Here is a 27865-nt window from a genome sequence, read left to right as displayed (position 1 = left end):
TATCAGAAGGCATACGAAAATATAGAAGACTGAGAGCATTACTTTTCAATGTAAAATGTTGAAATGGATATGTATAAGAAAATATGAATACGATGAATATTTATATACCGCTTTTTAACAAACGTCCCCAAAGCGGTTTACATAGATATAAATAAATAAATAAAATGGCTCCCTGTCCCCCAAAGGGCTCACAATCTTAAAAAAAGAAAAGAAAAGAAAAAAGGATGGACACCAGCAAGGGCCACTGGAGGGATGCTGTGGTGGGGATGGATAGGGCCAGTTGCTCTCCCCCGATAAATAAAGAGAATCACCACTTTTAAAAGGTGCCTCTTTGCTTGTTCAGCAGGGGCTGTTCTCATGAACAGAAAAGCTGGGTTGTAGAGAGGAAACTGAGGCAGGAGGGAAACAACTCTTCTCTTACCTCGGCCTTTGATTGTCTGTGTGTGAGATCTGATTTTTAAAGCTGCTCTGGCTGTAGGTAGCTCTCAGACCCACAGAGTCCTGTGTAAAGCGGGGCCAGGCACAGTGGAGCTGTTGCAGTACTGAAGACTGCCTCTCCACTGCTCCCGCAAGGCATACTGGAAGACCCACCTCATTTTCTTTCCTCTCTTGGAGTGCACAGCAGCCCGATCACTGGGGTGGGGGGCAAGTAAACCCAGCCAGGGGCCTGGTTTGTTGGTTGGTTGGTTGGTTGGTTTGTTTAACATATTTTTATACCGCCCCAAACTTGCGTCTCTGGGCAGTTTACAACAAAAAAATGACAACAGAAAAGTTAAAACATTAGTTAAAACAAATAAATGACAACAGAGAAATTAAAATATTGGTTAAAATAAATGACAGCACAAAGTCCAAACATTACAACAACTTAAAATTTTAAAGCAATATTTTAAAACTATGTTAAAACTATTAAAATGGTATTTAATTAAGAGCCTGGGTGAACAAATTGTCTTTAAAGGTTTTTTAAAAATTGTCAGAGATGGGGATGCTCTTATTTCGGCAGGGAGGGCGTTCCAAAGCTTCGGGGCAGCAGCGGAGAAGGCCTGTCCCTGAGTAGCCACCAGATGAGCCGGTGGCAACTGCAGAAAGACCTCTCCTGATGATCTCAATGGGCAGTGGGGCTCATGGCAAAGGTTTGTGCGTAAAGCATGGGGTAGGAGCATGTTTCGCTTTGAATCCATCATGTAGAGTTGTTCAAATGAAAATATGTATACATGTATACACTGTAATATGTGAATTGCCCTTAAAGCTTTCCCTCACCAAGCATTCATTTAACTTGAGTATTTCATGATCTGCCACAGCAGACTCTTCATTCATTATTTGGATATTGTCTACTGGCAATTTACTTTCAAGCTTGTTTCACAGTTAAACTGCTCTATTCTTATTTTAACCCACTTCTTGTTAATGGGATTTAATCAGTTTAAAACCAAGTTCTTCCACTAAACTGCTGTCTGGATCAAGTAATTAGGCTATGCAATAGCCACCATACAATAAGCACAAGAAAACCGATGCTAGCAGCTGCAGATGCTTCAGTACATGGCAAGTTGATTTTGTATATTCACTGCTAGAAGCTGAACAGTCGAGATTCAGCTTTTTGTATACTGCTTCACCACAGTTAATGACTTATTTGATGAACTCCACACCACGAGAAGTCAGTACAGCCTGGGTCTTTTTCCACAGCCACCATGTGTTGAGGTGGTCATAAGAATGAAGCTGACATTATACAGGAAGCTGCCTTATACCAAGTCAGATGACTGGGCCATCTAGCTCAGTATTGTGTACTGAGTTCAGCAGTTCTCCAGTTTCAAATAGGTATTTTCCAGCCCTACCTGGAGATGCCAGGGATTGAACCTGGAACCTTCTGCATTCAAAGCAGTTTTCTCAATGGGGAGGCCAGCAAAGGTGGGTGGGAGGCAAGCCAGAGTGGGAGGAGGAGCCAGGAGAAGACAGCCTTCTGCCACAGTGAGATTTCACCCAAGAAGCTAATTCAGAACAAAGTGGACTTGGAAGGGAGCAAGCTGTGGCCGGAGGGATGGCTATAGAGCCTGCTGGTATGGCGTAGTAATGGGAGAGGGAGCTCATGTTCACCCCTCTCTCCCTTGGGGCCCTTCGAAGATAGGGAGATAATGAAGAAGATAGGGAGGGGTGGAGCTGGGAGCCCTCAGGAGATGGGGGAGGCCCAGGTTATTTCAACCCATCCACTCAATTATAGCTACACCCCAGCCTGCTGGTAACCCATGCAGAACATAAAGGTACTTCCATAAGAGGTTATCCATAATGACCAGAAGATCTTTTCTGCATAATAAAACCACATTTATTAGCAAACAAAAGTCCCCAAAGAAGTTGTTTAGAGGGGGGGGGTGTTTAAAGGACAATAGTAATAGAAAATAATGTACTTTCTTTCCTAAAATATATATACTGTACATTCCTTTGTTCACACTACAAAAGGCATACATTTGTTTTGCATTTTGAAATACTAAGCAGACAAAGTCTTCATTGTTCTGGGAGCTGGACTGGTTTCCCTGTAACTAACATGAGAGATTCCCCTAAAGGCTTTGGGGCCTTTTAAATCAAAGTATGAGTGAGACTGTGTTGGTGTCTTCATTCAGAAGATTTGGATTTTGTAGGGATTATATGCTAATCTTCATATAAAAAATCACTTATACTTAAAGGGGCATTTTAAAACATTTTACTAAAGTATTTTACAAATGGTTTAAATTTGAATAAGCTCAAAATATATACAGCAGAATTTCCTACCATTAAAGTAGTTTCACTTCATGCGAAATAAATGTGACAGGCCATTAGTCTAATTGCATTGCCTATTTTGACAAAAACTGCACCAAGGTTTACTTTTGTTCTGAAAGACTATTCATTCATTCTATAGACAAAATGGTTTTTCCACAAGGTAATTAAAGCCAACATCTTCTGAACTGGGACCTTAAAGCTCATTCACAGTGACCCACAGACAAAGTTAATCAGTCAAAACCAGTTTGTATTTCAGCACAGAGTCTTATATTCCTCCCCTAATGTAAATTTAATCATAGGTTTGAGGCCCTTGCAAGCATAACATCATGTACTGAGCTTTATCTTTATCTTAAGAAAGGTGTTGGTGACATTAATGAACATGGAACAAGGAGGAGAGCAACAAAGGTTTGTAAAGAATCTGACAACCAATTGTAGATTTTCAGTCACAGAAGATGTATTTTAAAAACACGTAAATTAGTTAAATATCTTTCTAACCTTTCTCTCACTGGTGCTCAATTTTTGCAAGCTCATCCTTGAACATGAGGAGAGTCATGCTTATGCAAGAGGTTCTTCTATAAGCAGAAAGGGTCCTTGTGTGAGTGCAACTCTCCTGTTCCCATAAAGATATTGCCTCCATGAAGCACATAATGGATCACACAGTATACAATTACTTTGATGTTCATCTTTAAAAGCAACATTTGCAAATTTTGCTGAGGTCCTTGTTGACGGATTAAAGCTCTGGGAACCATTTATACAAACCAATATGTTTATTGGACCGAGACAATAATGGACATGGACCTGGAACTTTATGGTTCTAAAAAGGAACAATAAAAGTTTTTCTAGCCAGACAGGGCATCATCAGTAAATAGACTTACAATCTATCTAAGAGTTCATTTATACAGAAGAAGGATCAAATTGAGAAGGCAGAATTCTGAACTGTATCACTTCAACCTTTGGAGAGGAGGAGGAGTTTATATTTTTAAGTAGTTCCCATGTAAAACAAAAAATGAAACCTGTGCACATAGTAAATGAATGCATTGCTAAATCTACACTAAACTTGTTCCTTGGTGTGCTAGATTCAACATTTAGGAAGCTTTCAGAACTATGATTCTCTCACCTGCAGTCTGAAGTAGCGCAGTTCAGAATTCTGTTGCTTGAGGGGCAGATAGTGGAAAAACTTGAGGAGTAACTCCTCAATTATTATTTTTTGCAGGGGGGAGGAAATACACTTTGGGGGAAGATACAGGCTATTAGATTGGTGGGAAGAGTTCAGTAAAATGAGAGGGACTCCTCAATTGTTTGGGGAGGGATCTGTATCCATGTTATAATCTCTAGTATGGCTGCTAACTTGCTCCTGGTACCACATTCTATGTGGACTATGTGAACCTTACCTGAACCAATATGAAAAGATGATTGGTTGTTCTTACACAGTGTTAGGGCAGCAACATTAACACAATAGGCTTGTGCCCAAAACTTTTCAGAGGCCATTATGGAGGCCTTCGAAACATTTCAGCGCTGGGGGCTGTTTCGGCATTCGGCGCAGGCGGGGGAAGCACTTTAAGGGCGGGGGAGGGTGTACTCACCCCTCCCACTGCATTTCCCCCGCCAGCGCGCTGTTGTTTTTAAGCCCCTTGGGGCGGCAGTGTTCCTCCCTGCCGCCCCGTTCCCCCCATCAGCCGGAAGTGGCTGGAAGTGGCACACGTGCGCTCGCCACTTCCGGTCGATGGGGGAAATGGGGCAGCAGGGAGGAACGCTGCTGCCCCGACGTGCTTAAAAACAACAGCATGCCGGTGGGGGAAATGCGGCGGGAGGAGTGAGTACACCCTCCCCCGCCCTTAAAGTGCTACCCCCGTCGGTCCCAAAGATTTTCGTGCACATCCCTATAACACAATATTAGGGCAGGAGAGCTGGTCTTGTGGTAGCAAAAATGAATTGTCCACCTTGCTAAGCAAGGTCTCTGGTTGCATATGAATGGGAGACTACATGCGTTTGCACTGTAAGATATTCCCTTTAGGGGATAGAGCCGCTCTTGGAGGAGCATCTGCATGTTTGCATGCAGAAGGTTCCAAGTTCCCTCCCTGGCATCTCCAAGACAGGGCTGAGAGACAGAGCTACAAGGTCAGTCCTACTGGTTGCACAATGCTCCGCTTCAGTAGTCAGAATGTCAGGCAAAAAAATTCAAACACTTTAAAGACTTTAAAACACAGAAGACATCATAAAATATGACTTGAAGAAATAGAATATTCAAACATGAAAAAAGCCATTGTATGCAAAATACGTGTTCGTGAAGTTTGCCACAATAATCTCACATATTTCCCATGTTTTATATATATGGTATTTGAACAAAGGAAAACAGGCAAATCTCTTCTTCTCAAAATAGCCAACCTTCATTCAGCCCATAAAATAAGAAGCCAGTCATTCTGGATTTAAGCACATGAACAGGAAGAGTTCTGCTATGATGATGGAAACTGCCGTTAGGCCCAGAAATTCTCTTTAGTTAAAATAACAAGCTGTGTAGCATCTGCTGAACCTCAGGCACCACCAATATTCAGGAGGTGTGAAGTCTTGAAATCAATGTGTTGCTCAACTGTCAGCAGCAGAGAGGAATGGTGAATTTAAGTGAAGGGCTGATCTGATTTAATGCTCTCATTGCAGTGTTTCATGCTAACTGGAGCCTATGAAACAGTACATTAGTAGAGAATAGAGAAAGGAATCAGTATTAGAAGTGACAAAAGGCTCTTCAGCTTAGTTTTAAAAATGAAGAAAAATCCTGTCTAGAGATGTCACAATTGGCATTCTACAAGTAAATGTCAGCACATGAGCCTCTTATTATCGGGGTGCTTTCTGAGTTCTTATTAGAATGATTGCATATTTTAACATTACATTAATATTATTATTTCATAACATTACATGTTAAAATTATTACTTCTTATTAAAATTATTACATACCACATGTAATAATTGAATCTGGGCAACTTTATGTAATTATTATTAATAATAGTAATTTTATAACACTTTTAAACAACAACAATGTTCTCAAAGCAGTTTACAGAGGGAGAGAAAGGTTCCCTGTCTCAAAGGGAACAAAGGGAGACACCAGCAAGAGCCACAGGGAGGATACTAGGAGGAGACACCAGGAGGAGCTGGGTTGAACTGGGACTGTTGCTATCCCCCTGCAAAACCTAAGAAAGCCAACAGTTTTGAAAGGTGCCCATCCAGCTTGCCGCCCCGCACCTCTCACCAGGGATGTCTTGGATGCCTCTACAGCCGCCGGGGAGCAGGGCAGGAGCTAGGCAGAGCAGCCACTCCTGCAGCCATCCCACCTGGCCTGGAAAGTGGAGTGACTTACCTGTGTGGCCAGACAGGGCAGGGGAAATTCTATCTGCACACCCTATTGATGTCAGGGGGTAATCGCAGAAGATGGGTGGAGTGAAAGCAGCAGGGAGGAACGCGAAGGGGAAGAACAGGACCCAGACAAGCCGCAAGGGGAAGCAACGAGGCTGAATGGGCAGGACAGCCAGGAGGTAATAAAGAACGGAGCAAGGTGGGCAGAAAAGGATGTCTGGAATTTGAAATGGACTTTAAAAGGAGCAAGGCCAAGGATGAGAGTAGCTGGTGACTGGAAATGCTTTGGTCCTCTGGTGAGAGGCCAGCACATGCCACAGGAGGAGGAATTGTGATGTGACACCCCCCCCCCCGATACCCTGCCAAAAGGCTGTGGACCAGCCAAGCTCCAGCCAACTTACCTCAGGCAGACAGTGCTTCTTTTTCCAATTAGATGGGCTTAATTATTCATTTACTAGGCAGTAACCAACCTGAGTCAAGCTAGATTTCAACAGTATAAGAATAGCATGTGCCCTCTGACCATATAAGATACTTTGAGTCCTCCATCTGTTGCTAGTTGTTGTTGTTTTATGATCACATGATAAATTCTATATTCAGTTTTTTAAAAACATGTTTTGTTCACTGTTAGCACAAACGTATATGCTAATAGGGGAGGGACAGAGAGAATATTGAGATGCTCTCGACAGCACTTATATGAGAAAGACTGATATCAAGGCAGGAAGGAGGTGAGGAGAAACTAAGCTATGCTACAGGAAATGCACAGCAGTTACTGCCTACAGACAGACAATAATGAATCCATATCTAGGAGATGACCATGTGAAGCTGCCTTATAGACAGGCTGTTGCTCTATCTAGCTCAGTAGACTGGCTGTCAGTACCTCTCCAGGATTTCAGGCAGGAGTATTTCTGAGCCCTAGCTGAAGATGCCAGGGATTGAACCTGGGACCTTTGCATTCAAAACGCAGTTTTCTACCACTGAGTTATAGCTCCATCCCTGACATTATAAGTGTATAATGGTGGTGGTCCAATGGGGGTTACATAAAGCTAGCAACCACAACTGCCCTAATGGGATTTGTACTGTATTGTATTGTATTGTATTGGTAATCACTCAGCAATAATTATGTTTATGCTACAGAAGAGTCATTAGGCTTGTTGTAGATATTTACTAATATAGTTAATGTGAATTTATTAGGAAAACAAATGAAAAAGGATGACATTTGTTCATCAGCCAAAGGCACTTGGTTGTTTTTGAGACAGTAACTGTGTCATAAGGCTTCTTTGGGACATATGCCAATTTCCTAGGGAAATAAATATCATGTTGCCTCAGTAAATTAAGGAAATTTGGATGAAATGTATCAATGAAAAAAAGTGCATGGCGAATCTTAGAATTATTGGCAAAAGCCAATAAAACCTTCCAGCGTTTTAATTAGTTTTAATTGTTTTAGTGCTCTAACCTGGTTTTCAGGGTTTTAATTGTTCTTATTGTTTAATTGTTTTTAAGATGTTTTAATTGTTAATTGGTGTTTATATTTATATTTCTGTTTTAATTGTTGTTGGTTTAAATGGTTTCTGTTTTAATTGTAAACCGCACTGAGCCTTTTTGGAAGGGTGGTTTAAAAATTGAATGAATGAATGAATGAAAATGTTCTCTTTTCAACTTATCTCCTAAAATTAACACATAAAATCACTTAAAATCACATATTTATTGTATTGAAATGAATGCTCCACACTTTGCCAAGTGCTGAGGAGTTCCAGAAGAGCATCTTTGTTATTTGCATTTACATCCAACTCTTCTTCCAAGGTGCCCAGAGCTGTATACATGGTTGTGTTCATCCTCACAACAATCCTATGAGATAGCTTAGACTGAGCGATAAGTGACTGACCCACAGTCCCCCACTAGTTTCATGGCTGAACAGGAATTTGAACTTGGGTCTCTCAGTCTAGTCCAGCACTCTAGCCACTACACCATACTGGCTCTTCAACAGTAGAACCCCAAATAAACCTGATTTTCTTATTCCATGGATGATATTAATCAGTTTACTAAAGCTATAAGTAAGATATTGTTCCTTTATAAATGCTGATCAATATATATTATTATATTTGCCAAGAACCTTCATTTGACACATTATTGATACAAATAAACTGACTTATCTCAAAGTCTGTAGCCAAAAAAGTACAAATAACACTTTTTGCTTATCACGTAGCACTGGTTTATATGTTACTTTCAGTGATACCTACCTGTGATGTGTGTCAGTGGTATGTGTCTTTGTGTGTGAGGCAGGTCTCCCCACCACTCAGATGTCCTTATCCTTAAAGTGGGCCCTCCATAATGATAAATGATCATACGACCACCCCAACTGATGTTTCTTATTCCTCAAAAAGTGTGAGAAAATTGCATAAACTGGATGCTTCCACGATCAGGGTCTAAAGGTATATGATATAGCAACCTTCCTGAAGCTCAGCAAGTCTAGGTCGGGTCAGTGCCTAAATGGGATACCCTTTAGGCTAGGCAGCCAATGTATGTTGGCTTTCATTCCAAGACAATAGGTAGGTAGATGATAGATAGATAGATAGACAGATAGAGGGGCTAGTCTTACGATCACAAAAATCGGGCTAGGAAAAAATTAATTGTGCTTAGCCCGCTCTTCCCCCTCACCACTAGGAACCGGGTCTCACTGATCGTGAGACCCGGTCCACTGTCTATTTCATACACAAGTTCAGCTGTACAATAGGTGAGAGATGAGATCTGCTCCTCCACAACATGAAAAGGCATGATACAGAAACTAAAGTATAAATTGGAGTGTGTGTGTGTGTGTATACACACACATACTGTATACACACACATCCTTCTATAGCCATCGTGTTATTAATCTAATTCCTTTTTGTTGCAACAGCAAGACATTTTTAATATTCTAATACATTTTCTTTTACTTCTGTAATTTTTGTGATCATATATCCTTGTAAGATGATTACATATATTTAATATGAGGCAGTATAAAATTAGCCCTATCTAAGGTGCACAGGGATAGAAAACTGGAACTGAACATTAGACTATTGGAATATAAAAAATTATATTTGGAAGAGAAAGTGACATTTTCATTCCTTAATGCAGTCGCCTTTTGTCTTACTATTTTACACTCATTTACATCTAAAAAGTAGCATTAATCATTTGTGCTTAGCACTTCTCATCTCTGCATCTGAAACCGCCTTACAAAGCTCCAAATTACTGCTTTGTACTTCAAGGAGAGTTGTTGTTGAAAATTAGGAGACAGAAAGACACAGGGAGCAGTACATTAAAAGCTTGCTTTCAGAACTGGAGGCTCCTTTGAAACAAAGAGAGAAAAATAATCTAAAACACAGCCAACAAGCACAGAAGGTGAAATTAGATTAACTGATTGCACTTATTAAAACCAGAACCTTAAACAACTGTTGAGTTAAGAATATTCATTTTAAACAAAGCCTTCAAGCAATCATAATACAACCAGATTTTAAAAACAAAACAAATCCACGTCTCACTTCTGAAAACTGCAGTATCTGCATCTAACAACCTTGGAGACAGCAAGCCCATCTTGTGGCATAAAAAAATGAAGCTTTGATACTGATGGCATTATTCATTCTGTCTCTCTCATTATGTCTCTCTCTCTCCCTCCCTCCCTCCCTCTCTGGCTGCGTTCAGAGGTAACAGCAAGCTATGTGTAGCCATGAATTGCTTCACACACGTTTGTCCAGCCGTAAACTGGCGGCCTCCGGTTTCAGGGGAGGGGAGCCACTCTTCCACCGCGGCCTCATCCCAGCAAGCTCCTTAAGCACTCGTGTCACCAGACTGTGAGCAAAGTGTCAGAACATCTGCAGCGCAGCAAAAATTGGCCACAGTCTTCAAGGGGGCATGCCAAGCCCAATCATGCCTTTCCAGAATGGACTGCCCACCCGCAGCAGGGAAAGGGCATATAAATCCCTTTAAATGGCATTTAAGACCTTCTCCTGACAGCAATTGCACCGCTGCCCTCATAAGAGCCCTACACCAAGACAGTCTTGCACAAGCACAATTACTGGCACCAGGAGGATGCAGAGGAGCACTATTTTTCTGTTACTTTGGAAAGGGATCATGTCCACTTCCAAGGAGGGAATATGTATATGAAGGATGGCAAAGGATCCTGGGGTCTGCTCCACTGTGACCAAGGATGCTCCTGTGATGACTGACCCCGGCAAAGCAATCCAGGAACACCTAAGCACGCTCCTGCCCCCCATGTTGGCTTGCCAAACTGGGATTAGCCCTCTCATGAGAGGATCAGTCCACTGGAGACTACCAGAGGTTCATTAAGCTTCAATTCTCTGTCGGACTGCGCTCTCATGTGGAAAGCAGGCATCCCACATTGTGTGTGATTTTTCCCTTTGACAGGCTTAGAAGCTTGGGATGGGAACAAGGTGACATCCCTGTTGCCGGGCAATGGCTTGAGGAGCATGGAGACTGAGGACAGGGCAGGTGCTTAGTGAGGTGGCCAGCGAGAAGCACGGCAGGCAGGGAGAAGGTGCAGTCCTGGGCAGGTCTGGGCTGTCCCCCTCTATTATTTCAGTTCCAGAAACAGCACGAAACCCCCAGTTATGGTGGTGTCTGCATTTGTATGTAATGCTGCTCCCTTCAAACTTCAGGCTGGAGCAGCAAAACTCTCTACAAGCCAAAGGTTCAGACTGGAGCTCAAAGAAATTATTAAGAACAAAATGCAAACAATGTAAGTAAAAAAGAGCAGCAGCAAAACATAAAGAACTCACCCCCAGAAAGAGAATGAAAAACTCCTCCACATCATCACACCATCACCACCACATATACACGAAAATCATGATGAAATAGTAATGCTTTAATCAGTAGTGGGGATCGACATACTTTTGAGATGGGGTATTTCAGACTCCAGCTGCCATATCAGAGAACATTCTGTCCTGTGTACACAACAGCTGTAATGATGATGGGATAATGCAGAGGTATCCAAAAGACCTCAATAGACAGGCAAGATCATATGGGAGAAGATAGTACTTTGAATTCCAAACTGGTTTAGGGCTTTAAAGCACTTTGGGCTGAGTTCAGCAGTGGGTGGAAAGCCAATGAAGATTAAACAGAATTGGAGTCAAATACTGGGCCCCAGCTTGCATACATGCATCAGCATTTTGTACCATGCTCAAGTGTATGAATGCTTTTGAAAGGCAGCCCCAGGCTGAGCACATGGAAAGTCTGGCCAATCCATGTGAAAAACATATCCAGAAATTTATTTATTCAATTTATACACCACCCTTCCTGAAGTGACACAGGGCAGTTTACATTATTGAAGCTCTAAAGAACCCTGGTTTATTTTTAGGGAAACCATAATGGGTGAAGAAGGGAGGCTGGTGGGGGGAGAGAGAACCTCCACACACACCCCACCTGCCACTTTGTACAACTCCACCAGAGGGGGTAAGTTTTTTTTAAAAAACATTTAAAAAACCAAAACTCACAAACCCCCAGGGGAGTTTGGTCTGGGGCCAGACCAGACAGGTCTTGTACATGTTTGTGTACAGTTCTTGTACAAGTGGATGGTAGGCTACACATGCATGCTTCCCTGAGATCCTGTCAACACAATCTGCCTTCCTGCTTGACATGAGAGGAACCACTTTTGTGCCAGCGCTGCTTGGAAGCTAGAAAGAATAACCTTCCTGCCTATGAACTGTTCAGTGCTTTCTCTGCACACATATCAAGGCCTTATATGCCACTGATAAGAGACCAATCTGACCTTAATGAGGAGAAAGAACTCAAATAACCAAAACAATATTTCTGTGTCCACTCAGAGCAACAGAGCAACATTTCAAGGACTAAATAACATAAACTAAATGGATTATTTTGAATTAGGAGGGGCTGTTGGAATGAAAGCTCCACCATAATTAGGAATAGTGCTCCAGAGCACACAAAGAAGGAACTTGTAATCATGAGCTGACCAGGCAGTCAGACAGACAGTCTATGACTGGCTAGGCTAGGCTATCTCAGCTATGGCTGAGAAAATAGACTTTTAAAGAGACTTTTGAAAAGAAGCAGGGTAGCCTGGGTCACCTGCTTTAAGATGGAGCCAGTTTCTTTTGAGACTAGAAGCAGCAGTTCTGAATTATATTATATCCTTTTAAGCATGTTTTTGAGGACTCACTAAAGAGCCATCTTTTGTATGCAAGCTAGAGTGAGCCCTTGGGGTCTAGGAGACAAAGAGGAAATTCTCACGATCCACCCAAAGCGTGCTAAGGGAACCTAGCCTGCTTTTGGAGGATCATGTGCTTCCACGGGAGCTGTGCGGCTCCCGGCAGCAAACTCTCCTAATTCCCCCTCCCCTTAGATGAGGTTAGTGGAGCGAGCGCTCTGCTAACCTCATCTATTTGATCGTGTATTGCTACGGCGTGGCTCCACACCATGGCAACACACAAGGAAACCCCCGCCAGGAGGCTGAAACAAGCCTCCCAGCCCTGGGGGGTCTGTCCAGGATGACCTGCATGCTTGCGCGGGGCATCCTTGGACTTCCGGAGGCTGCATGGCCCCCGATCTCTGCAGCCACTGCTAGCTCCATGACAGAGCCGGCAGTCGGGTGGGCGGCCAATCTGGCTGCCCAGGGCTGTCTGGGGATCATCTGTGGGGAGAGCAGTCTAAACCCACTCTTTCCGCATACCCTTTAAAGGTGGGTCTAACTGATCGTGAGACTCGCCTCATTGAGTTTCTGAAAACTCACCCTCCATTTTCACCACCTGACTATGTTACAGGAACTATGGTAGAGAAAATAAGGGGCATTTCGGAGCAGCATTGTAGTGCTGTCAAAGCTTCCAATAAATACTGTTAGCAGCTGTAGTCTCCATCTTCTGATCCTCGATCCTCTGATTTCTTTCTAGAGTCAGATTCTACTAGATCTTTCATTGCTGCCTGACCAGGTCTAGCTTGTGCAGAGGTTAGATTATAAGTAAAACCTGGCTTGGAAAGGCTTGAGATTCTGATATGCTAAAATTAATAGAAAATATGAAGTGGAATTCTAAATGGGCCAGTTCAAATGAACAGTGGTTGTTACACGCGATAATGGCAGGACCGCAGCAAGAACACGACTGCCCTAATATTACTACAGGACATGCCAACTCAAGTTCAATATGTTCTTTAATTGTGAGTGAGGAGTGTTCATCAGAATCGCCTCTCTACTTATGCTACAAACCTTGTTTTAAAACCCCTCACAGGCGATTAAAGGTCATGCCGAGATTGTGTCAGCAACACCTTTAGTTGGGGTGGCATGTTCTTGCCATGGTGCCAACATTTTTGCATGTATCAGCCACTGTTCATTTGAACCAGCCCAGGATTACATAGATTACCCTTCTTTCTTTTCTGCTTTAAATGACTGGAAGAAAATAGACCGTTTTCTTTCAGTAATATCTAATCACAATCAGCAGATAAGAAAAGCAAAGGCAAAGCAAAGGGCCTTGCAAGACAATCTGTTTTGGAATTACAGAGAGCAGTCACTGTACAAAGAGCATATGGCAAAGTCATGAAGTATGTACTTGCTACTTGAAATGATTTTCACCTAGCTATTTCCAAAACAGACGCTATCTATCGTAGAACATAGATTATATATATTATTTTAATCATAGATTTAGATTCCTTAATCGATCCTGAGCAGCATCACAGAGAGTTCTCACTCTTGTTCATATTTGACCATATCCTTTATTTTTCATTATGTGCCAGTTTCCTTAGAGTATAATTGCACTGGTTCCAAAACCGGTATTATAATAATTTAGGGTAAACGGGAAAACCTCCGTCTTTCCATTCACCCCATTATTGCATCAGCACAAGCATCATAGGATGGAAGTTATTTCGTCCTTCTTTCCAGTCTACTAATAGTAATTTTTAATGGTAATAGAATGTCAGAACTTAGAGAGCCCTGCAGTAGAACAAGAAGCAACCTTATCACTTTTGAGTTGTTAACATTTTCTGTGGGGGGCAGTTTTGCTTTCTGTAATATCAGTTTAAATAATGTGCTGCATTATTTAATTTTGCTGCATACACATCCATGGAAAATCCAGAGCAACTGGACCTAGCACCAAGACAAAGCAAGAATAGAAGAGCCTTTTATTACCATAATGTATTTGAATAATTAAGAGCGGAATACCCATTGGTAATTTATTCCCATAGTTATGAGCAGAAGATCAATTTATTCTCATAACTAATACTTTCTGATATAAAGCAAAATAAAATCTTGTACTCATTATACGCATCCTGCTCATGTTCTTTGCTCCTCCAGTTTCACTGCTTTTAGTGGTCTGAAGGTCTCCTGTTCCCTCAAACATCTCCACCCTTTCTATCAAAACACCTGTTTGATGCTACTTCCTTCAAATACCTCCATAAAACTAGGGGTGTGCGAATAGATTTGGGTACAAAACTATTTATACCTGAATCTACCTGTTTAGGGTGATTTGTAGCCAAAACAAATCACCCCTTTTCTTGCCTGCCAAATTTGGGTCCAAAACAAATCGTCCGAATTTCAGATCTGAAAGTTTTGTAGATTAAGACTAGGGATATGCACGAAAATCTTCAGCGCCGACGGGGGTAGCACTTTAAGGATGGGGGAGGGTGTACTCATCCCTTCCGCCACATTTCCCCCACCGGCGCGCTGTTGTTTTTAAGCCCCTCGAGGCAGCAGCATTCCTCCCTACTGCCACGTTTCCCCCATCGGCCGGAAGTGGTCGGAAGTCGCGAGTGCGCGTGCACCCGTTGTGTGTGCATGCGTGCGCCCTTCTGCTGTGTGCACACACACGACACGTGCACGTGCGTTCGCCACTTCCAGCTGATGGGGGAAACGGGGCGGCAGGGAGGAACGCTGCCGCCCCGAGGGGCTTTAAAACAACAGTGCGTCGGCGGGGGAAATGCGGCGGTAGGGGTGAGTACACTCTCCCCCGCCCTTAAAGTGCTACCCCTGTCGACGTTTTGGCACCGAAACCACCCCCAGTGCCGAAATGTTTTGGAGGCCTTCACAATGGCCTCTGAAATGTTTCGGGCACAAGCCTAATTAAGACCTCCATTTTGTGGCAATCTCTCCTCCTGTCTCCATTTTGTTTGAAGAAAAAATCTTGAAAACCCTGTCCTCCAAAGCTTCAGATGGGGTGGTTTGCTGGTGATTCCCCCCTGGTTCAGGATTGACTAGTTTCAGTCAAATGTTGTGTTGCCAGGGGTGACTGGCCCAGCATCAGATAGGGGAAGGGCCAAAGAAGGGACAAGGGTGGGGGGACTGCAAAGGAGGCAATTTCAAATGTACATGAGGCAGCCAGCCAGCATTCTGCCTTTCTGTCTGCCTCGTGGGAGGAGAGCCAGAGCCAGAGCTTTGCCAGCCTTGCTGCCACTGCCAGTGCCAGCTGCTGGAGTGGATTCTTCTTTATTCTCTGCTTTTTGTTCCTGCTTTGAAGAACTTTCCTAATTAAGGGAAAGAGAAGATAATTTTTTTCACCTCCTTCCTGCTGCTGAGAAAATCACTGCCTGTGCCTGCTGTCTGTGCCAGCCAGCTCCTGTGGCCACTGGCCATCTGGCCAGTGGCCAGCCACCCCATTTTATTTTTAATTTCCTAGCCTTTTGCCCCTGCCACCACCCTCACCATCTGAAGACTGAGAAGAAGATTGAAGAAGACTGAAGCGAGACCATCACCATACAGAAGTGGACAACTAGATGCAATGTGGGTGAAGTCTTAGACTGAGTGAGTAGCCCTCTCTCTCTCTCTCTCTCTCTCTCTCTCTCTCTCTCTCTCTCTCTCTCTCTCTCTCTCTCACACACACACACACACACACACACACACACACACAGTATTGAATTGTGTATTTTTAAAATTGGGTTTTTTATGGTGGGAGGTTTGACTTAGTTTATGTATTTTTATTTTTACAAGTTGTGTTTAGTTTAAAAGAAGTTTAAACAGGGGTTCTGTTTGTGGGAGGGATCCCTGTATTAGCTAGGTACAGGTGGTTAGGAAAGGGAAGGGTAGCCTAGCCTAGCGGTTTTTTTTAAAAAAATCTCAATTCCCCCTGCCCAAAGAGGTTTTGGTTTTTTCCTCCAACACAACAGGTTGTGTTGGTGCCACAAGCTGCAATCCATTGCAAAACATTTTTGTTAAAATGTGTGCCATTGTTGTCATCATCACTCTTCTACTAGTGTAGGTGAGAGTGGGGCGAGTAAGCTTGCTGTGCTACTCCCAGCCCCATTTCGCATCATACTGAACTTACTTAATCCGCTTATTGACGGGTGCCACCAATGTGGCTGTGTTAGTTGCCTGTTGATCAAATGTTTGGGGGAGAGAGGGCATTTGATGTTGGCCCTTGTAGTCTGCATCTGCGATATCACACTTGCTTGTTGCTGCTTGCTGGCAGCTGCTAATATCCTGCATTTGTGGGGGTGGGCAGTGCATTCCATTGTTTCACACTGTTGCATAGATCCATTGTATTTCTGTTGGGGGATGGTGGGACACAGTGGATGTGGTGTGTGTGATCTTTGGAAACCTTCTTTGTAAAGTGGTATATAATATTTGTTGTTGTTGAAGTTTGCTGCATCCTCCCATAGGGAACAATGAAGACAGATTGTGCCTATTTCTGCCTGTAGGTGCCTTCTAGGAGTGCAGTTGGTCAGGTGGTAGTGCCCCAATGGGTGCCTGCTACCACTCAGATTTCAAAAAAATTGGGGGAAAGGGTGATCTTTAACAATTTATTGAAGTTGTTCAATAAATGTTGCATGTATTTGGGGCAGATTCGGGGCAAAAAAGGGGCTCTGGGGCAAAAGAGTGGGGTGGGTGGTAGTTCCCAATGGGTGGAAGCTACCACCCAGATTGCAAAGAAATGAGGCAAAGAGGTGATTTTTAAAAAAATTGTTCAAGTTCAGGCATCTTTAAGCTTTTTCCCCATAGGGAATAATGGGGATTTCAGCAGCCCCATAACTCCACTTGGGGGGCACCAGCGTGGCCCAGAGCAGGTGAAGTGCACATTGTGGTACAGTGCACATAGGGTGCCAGCCACCCCCAGAACCACAGAACCATAGGATACTGGGTTTTGTTGTTTTCAATGTTTGCGGTGTTCTGAGAATGGAGTCTTTGGTGGGAAATGAGATTGGATTCTAAGTTCATTCTTCATTTTGCACCAAAGATGATGAATTAAGAAAGATGTCCATTCATCATCTTTGGTGCAAAATGAGGAATGAACTTAAAATCTACTACCACTGCTCATCTTTGTTCTTTCATAATCATCATTGGTGCCAGCAGCCCCTGCCCCCTCAGGGGCCCAGGGACATTTGTCCCCTCTTGTTCAATTACAGTTATGCCCCTGCTTAGAGGCCTAGTTTGGCTGGCAGCTGTCCTGTGCCTTTACTGGCTGTGTGACAAGCAATAATTCAGCAAAAAGCATCAGCTCCTGCCATGAAGCTGTTTAAGGTACAAAAGACTTGACAGGAAAAGAAAAATTGGCTATCCTACCTATCGTGTTTTAGTCTCGATATCAAACGTGTTTAGGATTTAAAACATTTTCCTCCATGCAAATATAACTGACTAGGGCATAATCCACTGGCAAGCCCTCTAGTACTAACCCTATAACATAGTAAGGTCATACATATAAGCAGCAGAAAGGGGCTAACAGGTATGTAGCCAAGGTTTTCAGGCATGTGTGAACCCACGCAGTGCCTGCAAACCCAGCTCACACACAAAAGGGTTGCCTCACTTTTCTTCCCAGCATTTAACCTAGTTGGTGAATACAAGCCCCTGTAGCTGGGTTTGCCAATTGTGTGCAGAGATCTGCAGTGAAAATGGGCTCCTCGTAGCTGGTGACCATCTTTATCATAGAGTCCTGAAGCTGGAGGGGTCTGTCATAGGAAAGTTGCTGCTGTACTGAGATACTGCTGTACTGAGTTATTGTAGCTGCTGGCGGACCATCTTTGTTTTCCTTTCCCGACAAGATCATCACTTGTCTGTGGGGTGGGTTTGCAGAAACACATGGAGCCTCTGATCATGTGTGGGTATCTTCCCTCCCGCAAATCACCCCCAGATGACCATGTGAAAGGGCTTAAAGTGAGCTTTCCCTGAGCACAACTGTATCACTCTCACACCCATTCACATGGAACTTGTACAGGAGTTTTTCCCAGCAGATTGTACAATTAGTCCCCCACCTTAAAATTGGGTTACCAACCCTCCAGGACTGGCCTGGAGTCTCCAAGAATCAGCCCCAATTTCCAGGTGACCATCAATAAAAATCCCAGGGATGTTAATGGCTTCATATTGTGATAAATATTGGACAAAATACTGAAAAACGGCTTTCAGAAACAGTCAGAGTTGGCAACCCTGCCAACTCTGAGCTTAACTTTATACCCTGCCAGGGGTGTAGCTATAATTGAGTGGATAGATTCAAAGAACCCAGGCCCCCCAGCTCCTGAGGGCCCCCAGCTCTACCTCTCCTTATTTTCTTCATTATCTCCCTCACTCCAAGGGGCTGCCAGGGAGAGGAGCAAACACGGGTCCACTCTCCCCTAGCTACATCCCTGTAACCTGCCTATTGATTGATTGATTGATTGATTGATTGATTGATTGATTGATTAAGTGCCTTCAAGTCGGTGTTGACTCTTAGTGACCACATAAAAAGATTCTCTCCAGGATGATCTGTCTTCAACTTGGCCTTTAAGGTCTCTCAGTGGTGCATTCATTGCTGTCATAATCGGGTCCATCCACCTTGCCAGAGACATCTGGTGGATCATTGTGGGAAACAGGATGCTGGACTAGATAGGCCTTGGGCTTGATCCAGCAGGGCTGTTGTTAGGTTCTTATGGCACAGCAATGTGCATTTAAGAGAAGAGTCAGCATTTCTGCCTAGCCATTTGCTAACCAGCAGTGCCTGAAATCAGTGTGGGCTTAACAAGGAAGAAAGCAATGCATTTGTGTATAGCATTGACTTGGTGTATCCCACTAGCTAAGAATTGTTATTTTTTAATTTAGTCCAGGTTTCAAAATGACTTAAAACTACAATAAAAAATGTTGTACTTTCCTTAACATTCAGATATGAGTATGAAATTTTCAAGTTTACGTGATTGAATCCAAGAAGTTGAAGCATTCAACCATGTATGTTCCTCAACTCTATTTAATCTGGGGAAAACGCAGCAAGTGAAATTCTTATGGCAGTGATCCAAGCCATGATGAACTGAGGCAATTTCATTTTTGTTGACCATTGCTCCAGGTCATTGTAATTTAATGAGTAGTAATCCTATTTAAAATATGTTACAGGCAGCCAGGTGCCTGCTGGGAGAAAGCTGCTACACATGAGCAGATCAATATGCATTGTGTGCATTCAACCATTCAATAATCGATTCACCCTTGTTATGAGAAAATAAAAGCTAAAAGTCCTAAAAGTTAATTTCTATAGAAAGCTTTTACAAGGCTATCAAATTATTAAAAGTTTTCATGGCTTCTGCTTTCCTTTTTGAAAATGTGAAGCCTGTTCCTTGTAGATAAAAATATAAATTTTAAATTAGATTTTAGATCCTGGGAAGAAGGTAGGCATAAACTGTACTGGTAGCATAGAAAGCCAAGGCTGCACACTCTCAAGGAGTCTGGTTAAAAAGTTAATCAGGATTAGTGAGACCTGTGGAGCTGATTTGTGAGAACCCAGAATTTCAGAGCAATCCTGGTCATACCTCTTCGGTTAACTAGCATTTCACCATGAGAGATAACTAGGATTGAATCCTTGTGATTATGTGAATCCAGCCAAGGCAGAACTTATAGGGTGGACAGGATCAAGGTGTTATGACTCAACTCCCAGACCTCTCTGGTAATTATCTCAAGCTAGGAGCATTTGACCAGGCAAGAGTGAAGAATCCACTAGACCTAGTTCAACAATCACATCCTCAAAGACCTCTCTCAGGGGAAGATGATGACAAGGTTCAGAGTGGAAGCTCAGACTTCACAGATAAACAGCTATTCTGTTTCAGGTGAGGGTCAAGAGTCTCCACTGAGGCAAGGATGCAGATGTTGGTAGGCTTTCTGGGAGAGCTATCTTAGATAGCTCCATGGGGAGCATGGCAGCAATGGGGGACAGGATCTCAGATAGTTTCGAGCAGGAGAACAAGACAGTTAACCACAAAGTAAGAGGAGTATTGCTGCAGCAGATGCTCAGAGCTGACTGTTGGTTTATGGGACTGCTGCCCAGACAGAATAGATTTGCTCAGTCCCTTCCCTGCAGAAGGTTCTGCAGTTTAACAGAGTCTTGTCCAATTTTGTACGCATTTTTGCTGTTTGGACTGACAGGTCCTTGAGGGTCTCCCTGAGTTGAAGGATGAAGGCAGGGTCATGTCTTTGGGTCATGGGGGGTGGTGGTGCTTGCTTTGGGTCCCTCAGTTCCCCTGGTGTGGGAGCCCTGATTATGTGGGTTGCCCAGTCTGCTTCATAGGGTATTCCCACCCTCTCTCATCACCTGAACTGTCCACCTGATCTCCCAACTGGGGGATACCAGATCCAAGGTCATGACCTCAGTCTACTTCGGTCCAGCCACCAGCTTAGCTGTTTGTTTATGTAGGGATTGCCATCAGAAATAGTAGGAGGCAGGGATCTAGAACATAAGAACAGCCCTGCTGGATCAGGCCCATCCAGTCCAGCATCCTGTTTCACACAGTGGCCCACCAGATGCCTCTGAGAAGCCCACAGCCAAGAGGTGAGGGCATACCTTCTCTCTTGCTGTTGCTCCCTTACAACTGGTATCTAGAGGCATCTTGCCTCTGAGGCTGGAGGTGGCCTTTAGTCATCAGACTAGTGGCCACTGATAATAGGGATGTGCATGAAGCATTTCGTGCACATCCTAGCGGTGGTGGTGAAGAGTTGGCACTTTAAAAAAGAATGGCAGGTCTTACCTGCCACTCCCTTGCTCCTCCCTCGCCCTTCGCCACCCCCAAGCAGCACTGTTTATATTCAGCAACCAGGCTCATCTGGAGGCATCTTGCTGGGAACAGGAAGTTCCCTGTTCCCACCAGCCTTTGGGCAGCGTCAGGAAGGAAATGGTGTCTGAGCATGTGCAGATGCCATCTTGAGTATTCAGCAACACTGAAGACTCAAGATGGCATTCACAAATGCTCAGACACCATTTCCTTTCTGGTGTTTCCAAAGGCTGATGGGAACAGGGAACTTCCTATTCCCAGCAAGATGCAGCTGGGCAAACAGAGAGCTCGGATGCTAAATACAAACAGCACTTCTCTGGGGCAGCGGAGGAGCAAGGGAGGGTCAGGCAAGGCTTGCCTTCCTCCTTTTAAAGTGTGCTTGCACCCCAATTCATCTGGGGCAGTTCAAAAAGTTTCAATGCTTTGAAATAGATGTGCCAAAACGCTTCGAGCATATCTAATGGATAGACAGAAATGTGTCTAAGCCCCTTTTAAAGCCATCCAAGCTAGTGGCCATCACCACATCCTGTGACAGAGAATTCCATAATCTACAAAGCCACCTGCCAGCTCAGCATAGGTGAGTGGTCCCAGACCTTTGGCAAACAGTACATCACACGGATCTCCTTACCAGAAGTCTAATTTCCACTGCCATTTTTGAGAAGGTAAGGAACAGCAGGAATCCTTTCTGAGCAATTGGCAGTTGATGTTTTTTACCATCTCCATACCCCAGTAGGAAACTTGCTTCTCTCTTAAACCCCCTTTCTGCTGAAAGGGATCTTAGGAGAGGGGGGGATTGGTGGTGACCAAGAATAATAACGGTTGGCTAGTGAGCTAGGCCTAAATTTGTGGGTCCCTGGCTGGAGGCATAATCAATGTCTATTCAATGGTCCAACAAGGCACGGCTCCAAGCCATATTGCCACCCCATAAATTCCCTACAACTTCACTTTGGTGTCATCTGACAGTAATCAGGAGCCCAATTTAGACATTATGCTGGACGAATGTACAGCTATCTGTACACTCATACATGTTTTTGTGTTAATGACTGCACTGTTAATGCTAATGACTGTTGTGTTAATGACTGCTGGACGAATGTAGCTTGAACTCAACTCAATTTTAATCTGAATAGCTTTGGACATTACATAAAAAGGAGAGAGAAATAGGAGTAACCATGCTTTCTGTTTTTACTTTTCTGTGCCCAATGCAGGTACAGCTGGTCATTCGCTTTCCATGGGAGGGCAACTTAAAGTTCCACTGTGATACAGGCTAGGACTTTGAGCATCATAAATATTTGAGGACCCAATCCACCACTGAAATTGTCACTAGGGATGTGCATGAAGCATTTCGTGCAGTGAGGTAGGGTGGAGAGAAGGCGCTTTAAAAGGAGGAAGGCAGGTCTTACCTGTCCCTCCACAGCCCCCCAGCGCCCCAATGTAACGCTGTCCATATTAAGCAGTCACGCTATCAGTTCTGAAAAGCCACACCACATTATTATTAATAATAATAATAATAATAATAATAATAATAATAATTTGATTTCTATACCGCCCTTCCAAAAATGGCTCAGGGCAGTTTACAAAGAGAAATAATAAATAAATGTGGCTGCTTCCTGCTTAGGAACAGGAAGTTCTCTGGTCCCAGCAGCCCATGGGTGGCATCGGCACATAAATGGCCTCTGCACATGCACAGACACCATTTGCATGGTCAGCTATGCACAGCTATGCACAGATGCTATTTACGTGCCAACACCATCTGTAGGCTGCTGGGAATAGGGAACTTCCTGTTCCCAAGCAAGAAGCATGCATGGCGTTGCTTTTTAGGACAGTGCGGCTGTTTAATACGGACAGTGCCACGGTGGGGATAGGGGAGAAGTGACAGAGGGGCAGGTAAGATCTGCCTTCCTCTTTTAAAAGAACCCACTCACTGCCTGCCAAAACGATTAGGCTGGGGCAGCTCAAAGCGTTTCAGCACCTTGAATTTGAGGCACCAAAGTGCTTTGTGCACATCCCTTGTTGTTGTTGTTGTTGATGATGATGATGATGTTGTTATTGATTCGATTTCTATACCACCCTTCCCAAAATGGCTCAGGGTGGTTTACAAAGAGAAATAATAAATAAATAAGATGGATCCCCATCCCCAAAGGGCTCACAATCAAAAAAGAAACATAAGATACACACCAGCAACAGTCACTGGAAGTACTGTGCTGGGGGTGGGTAGGGCCAGTTACTCTCCCCCTGCTAAATAAAGAAAATCATCATGTTAAAAGGTGCCACTTTGCCAAATTAGCAGGGGTTGTTATAATTGCTGGGCGGGGTGGGGGGGTATCTTTTTGACCTTGGATCAGAAAACAGAATCAAACTCTTTTTTGGTGGTGATGTTGCAAGTTTGAATTCTGTAGCAGAGTGTGAGAAGTACATTGCCCCATTTTCAGATGTCTGTGTATATATTTGCTGCAGTCATATAAAAGCTTTCCATACAACATGAACTCTTTTGTATCAAAATTGCAACTATAAAGCTGGCATTGGGATGCACTCTTGCCTAGCTTCTCCACTGTTGGCCCTAATAGTGTTTTTATTGCTGTATTATAAAGACATATTTCATTTGCTGAGCCATAAACACTACTTGAACGGGCTTTCACAAGGGTATCTCATCTGGGCTCCCTGCAATCTGAAAATGAAGCTCTTCCTGTCTCTCATTGCTGTTCTGAGATTTGCTGCTCTCCATTCATCATGCTGCTGCAATCTGTTCTGGGAAGCAAAATTAAACCACTGAAGTGCAAGCACCAAAGTGGCTAGTATACAAGAAATATGCTGGTCCTTTGATTTAAATGTGGTGGGAAATCCCCATCTGATACCAGAGTCATAACAGCATCCCGAGGCTTTGTTCAAAACTGGATATTGTGCAGTTCTTAGAACTGCACAATATTAGAAATAACGACCAAGCTGAAAATGCTAATGAGTGCTAAAATGTTAATGACTAATTGCCCTTTTTGACAAACCCTAATCAAGTGTCTTTGCATTATAAGGAGCCAAGCTGAGCAACCCAATGGGGAAAATGAGAACTTGCCTTAAAGTGGTACATATTTTGGGAGAGTTGTGTTGATTTTATGCTCACACACACATAATACACACACACTACACTTCCCTTCTCCAGACTGAATTAATCTCTCTCTCTCTCTCTCTCTCTCTCTCTCTCTCTCTCTCTCTCTCAACTGCTAGGGACCTATCTCAAATATTAACAATCTCTTCAAAGTCAGCTTTGCTAGACATCAGTTGCTTGTGGTCAAACACCATCACGAGGTTTCCAAGAATGAGTGTGAAACGATTGGAGTGGGGAATGTTTGAGTGGAAGTGGGAACTGATTTGAACAAGTTTAATACAATTTAGTACAGTTGTAGGGCCACACTGACACACCGCAACAGGGAAGTGTGTGATGAAGTCATCAACTCCCCTCCAATTCAAGATGGTGGATGCATGAACATTTGAGGTGCAAGTGGGCTAACTAATGAACTGCCTAACTGGTTTGAACCAGATTTGGTACAGATGTAGGGACACATAGGGAAACCTCAATGGTGTAGTTTTTGATGATGTCAGTTACCCCAATTCAAGATGACAGACATGTGAACATTTGAGGCACAAGTGGACTAACCTATAAATACCTAACTAATTTGAACATCTCGAAGGCATACTTTGTTATTATGTCATCCACCCCAATTCAAGAGGGCAGATGTGTGAATCCATGAGGTGGAAGCGGGCTAACTTCTGAAGATGGTAATTATCAATTAAGATTATAGTGAAAGGAAATTAGGCAGATTAGTTCTTACCAGAACTTATTGGGTGTTTGTTTGTTTTTAGACTCCACTACAAACTAAAGAGAATCACCTTTTCTCTATGTATCTGCACTGAAAGTTATGATTAAATTTTTTAATAGCAAAAGTGTATGAATACTAAATAAATATTTTGTGTGGTTTACCTCACTAAAGTACAAGACACTGGACCAGGTCTCACGATCAGTAAGACCCAGTTTTTACCGGTGAGCGGGAAGAGCGGGCTAAGCTCACGAGCGAGCAGGGAGTCTTGGGCGGCCGGATCGGCCGCCTACACGATGGTCGGCTCCGTGATGGAGCCAGCAGGGGGTGGGGGGAGCGGGGGCCGCATGGAGCGCGCAGGGCATACTGGGGAGCATACACGAGCGCGCAGGGCATACTGGGGAGACCCCCGAGCCGGGAGGTGGCTTTTTGCCTCCCGGTCAGGGGTCTACTCATGAGTAGGTGTGGCGTGAAGCTGCGCTGTGGCTACTCACAAGCCTAAAAAGCAGGTTTGCTGGAGCGCTCGCTCCGCAAACCTGCTTTTTAACAGGGGTTCTTGAGCGGGTTACCCGCTCAAGAACCACTGGGCTCGGCTGCGAGCCCGGTGGTTCTTACGACCAACAAAAATCGGGCTAGGCTCTCCTAGCCTGATTTTTGTTGGTCGTGAGAATCGCCCCACTGACTATTTCCTAGATAAGGAATCAGTCAGACTTACAGACTCCTAAATGTACTTCTAGAATGGAAACGCAACTAGGACTCTAACATGCTATTTATCATAATTGCTAATATTAGCTTTATTAGACTTATAGAACTATGGGGGGAAAGTATATAAAACATAATTAATGATATCTTGAAAAATCTAATCTAGGATATTACTGATGGTCAAGTGACATGTTTCTGGTCTAAAAGAGCATTTCCTCCAGAGTACAGGTAAACTCTGAAAAGTATTTACACTCTTGCAGAAGAGTGCAAGACCTCTAGAACTTCACAGTGAGTGCACAGCAGCACAGGGATGTTCAGGGTGACCATGGTATTCTGGATGCCAGCCAATTTTTTGTGTTGGTTTTTAAGAAATGGGTACATGACTGGTGCAATACTGAAATGAGCATAATAGGAGAAACATTATATTGGAATATTATTCTTGAGTCTGTTTGCCACAACTACCTTATCAGCATACAAGCAGCATACCAGTTTGTGTCCCATGAATATTCAAGTTACTTTTACTGATGTGGCCAAAGGTTCTATGGATAATGCAAAAAGGAGTTTAGACAGCGGACAACTTTGTTGAGTACCCCTTCCTAAACAGGACTTCTGTGATAAATGACCGTAGGTCAACACTCTAGCAGCAGGATTTGAATACATCAAACCAATGCAAATGTTCTTCATATTTTACAGCTGCTAAACCACTTTTTTTAATTCTTCCATCAATCAAGCACAAGAGCAACAGTACCGTCATGTTATTTTGATATGGACAGTCTGCCAGATTGCAGATAGATTTGCCAGATTTTAACATTTACACTCCATAGTGTCAAATATATGAATATGTAAGATATACCAGACATGGTTCTGTGGCACCTCCTATGCAGTCACCTCTTATGAAAACCCATACTGCGTGTAAGCCATTTTGAGTAATCCATACTGGATTTGCAGTAATCCATACTGGGTGTAAGCCAAATTGTACTACTCAGGTGCAGTTCAGGTGCGTAGCAAGCCTGGAGGGAGTGCTGGGACAAGAAATGAAGGTGGGCCCCTGCCCCTCCCAAGCCCTCTGCCTTTTTTCTCTGCAAACCATGTCTTTGCTCCATAAGAATGGTTAGGGCATGGTGAAAAATGCAACATTCTTGTCACACTCTTTCTCTCACACCTATGCAAATAATATCACACATTCCCCAACATAGCAAGGCGGGGGCTCCCTCAGGACCCAGGGACATTTGTCCCATCTTGCTCAGTTATTGTTCATTCATTCATTCATTCATTCGATTTATATACCACCTGACTCCAAAGGCTCTAGGTGGTTCACAAAAATAAACACAACAAAACAAGACAAAGTGTTAAAACAAAATAATTTAAAACATTCAAAGATTACGAAAAGTCTGGCTAAAGAAATGTGTCTTAAGGGCTCTTTTAAAGGCTGGTAAAGATGTTAAAGAGTGGTACAGTGGGGAAATGCTGGGCTAACAAGCAGAAGGTTGCCAGTTCGAATCCCCACTGGTATGTTGCCCAGACTATGGGAAATACCTATATTGGGCAGCAGCAATAGGAAAATGCTGAAAGGCATCATCTCATACTGAGTGGGAGGAGGCAATGGTAAACCCCTCCTGTATTCTACTAAAGAAAACCACAGGGCTCTGTGGGCATCAGAAGTCAAAACTGACTTGACGGCACACTTTACTTTAAAGATGTTAAACCATGAACGTCTCAAGGGAGCGCATTCCATAGCCCAGGAGCAACTACAGAGAAGGCCCATTCTCGAGTCACTGCCAGATGAGCTGGCAGCATCCGGAGATCGACCTCTCTCAATGACCTTAATGTGCAGTGGGGATAATGCAGAAAGTGGCACTCTCCCAGGTAACCTGATCCTATGCCATTTAGGGCTTTAAAGGTAATTACCAGTACTTTGTATTTTGCCAGGAAACCTATTGGCAACCAATGCAATTGTTTTAAGACAGGCATAATATGGTCTCTCCGAGAAACCCTAGAAACCAATCTAGCCGCTGCATTTTGGACCAACTGAAGTTTCTGAACTACACACAATAGCAGCCCCATATAGAGTGCATTGAAGTATTTATTTATTTATTTATTATCAAATTTGTACACCGCCCCAAACTTTCATCTCTGGGCATTTAACAATAGCATAAAACCTGTTTAAAACATATACAAAAAAACTTAAAAACAATTCAATAATTTAAAAAATAAACCAGAAATTAAAACCCCCAATTTTTTTTAGGAAGCTGAGAAAACACTCAAGCCTATTGGTTACCACAGTCCTGAGATCATTATCATCAAGGATAATTATAGCTATGCCTCTTGGGTATGTGAATATAATCAGATCCAGGTGG

This window comes from Hemicordylus capensis, chromosome 2, assembly GCF_027244095.1.
Source record: "Hemicordylus capensis ecotype Gifberg chromosome 2, rHemCap1.1.pri, whole genome shotgun sequence".
In the NCBI taxonomy this organism is placed as follows: domain Eukaryota; kingdom Metazoa; phylum Chordata; class Lepidosauria; order Squamata; family Cordylidae; genus Hemicordylus; species Hemicordylus capensis.
Note: the sequence above shows the minus strand (reverse complement) of the source record.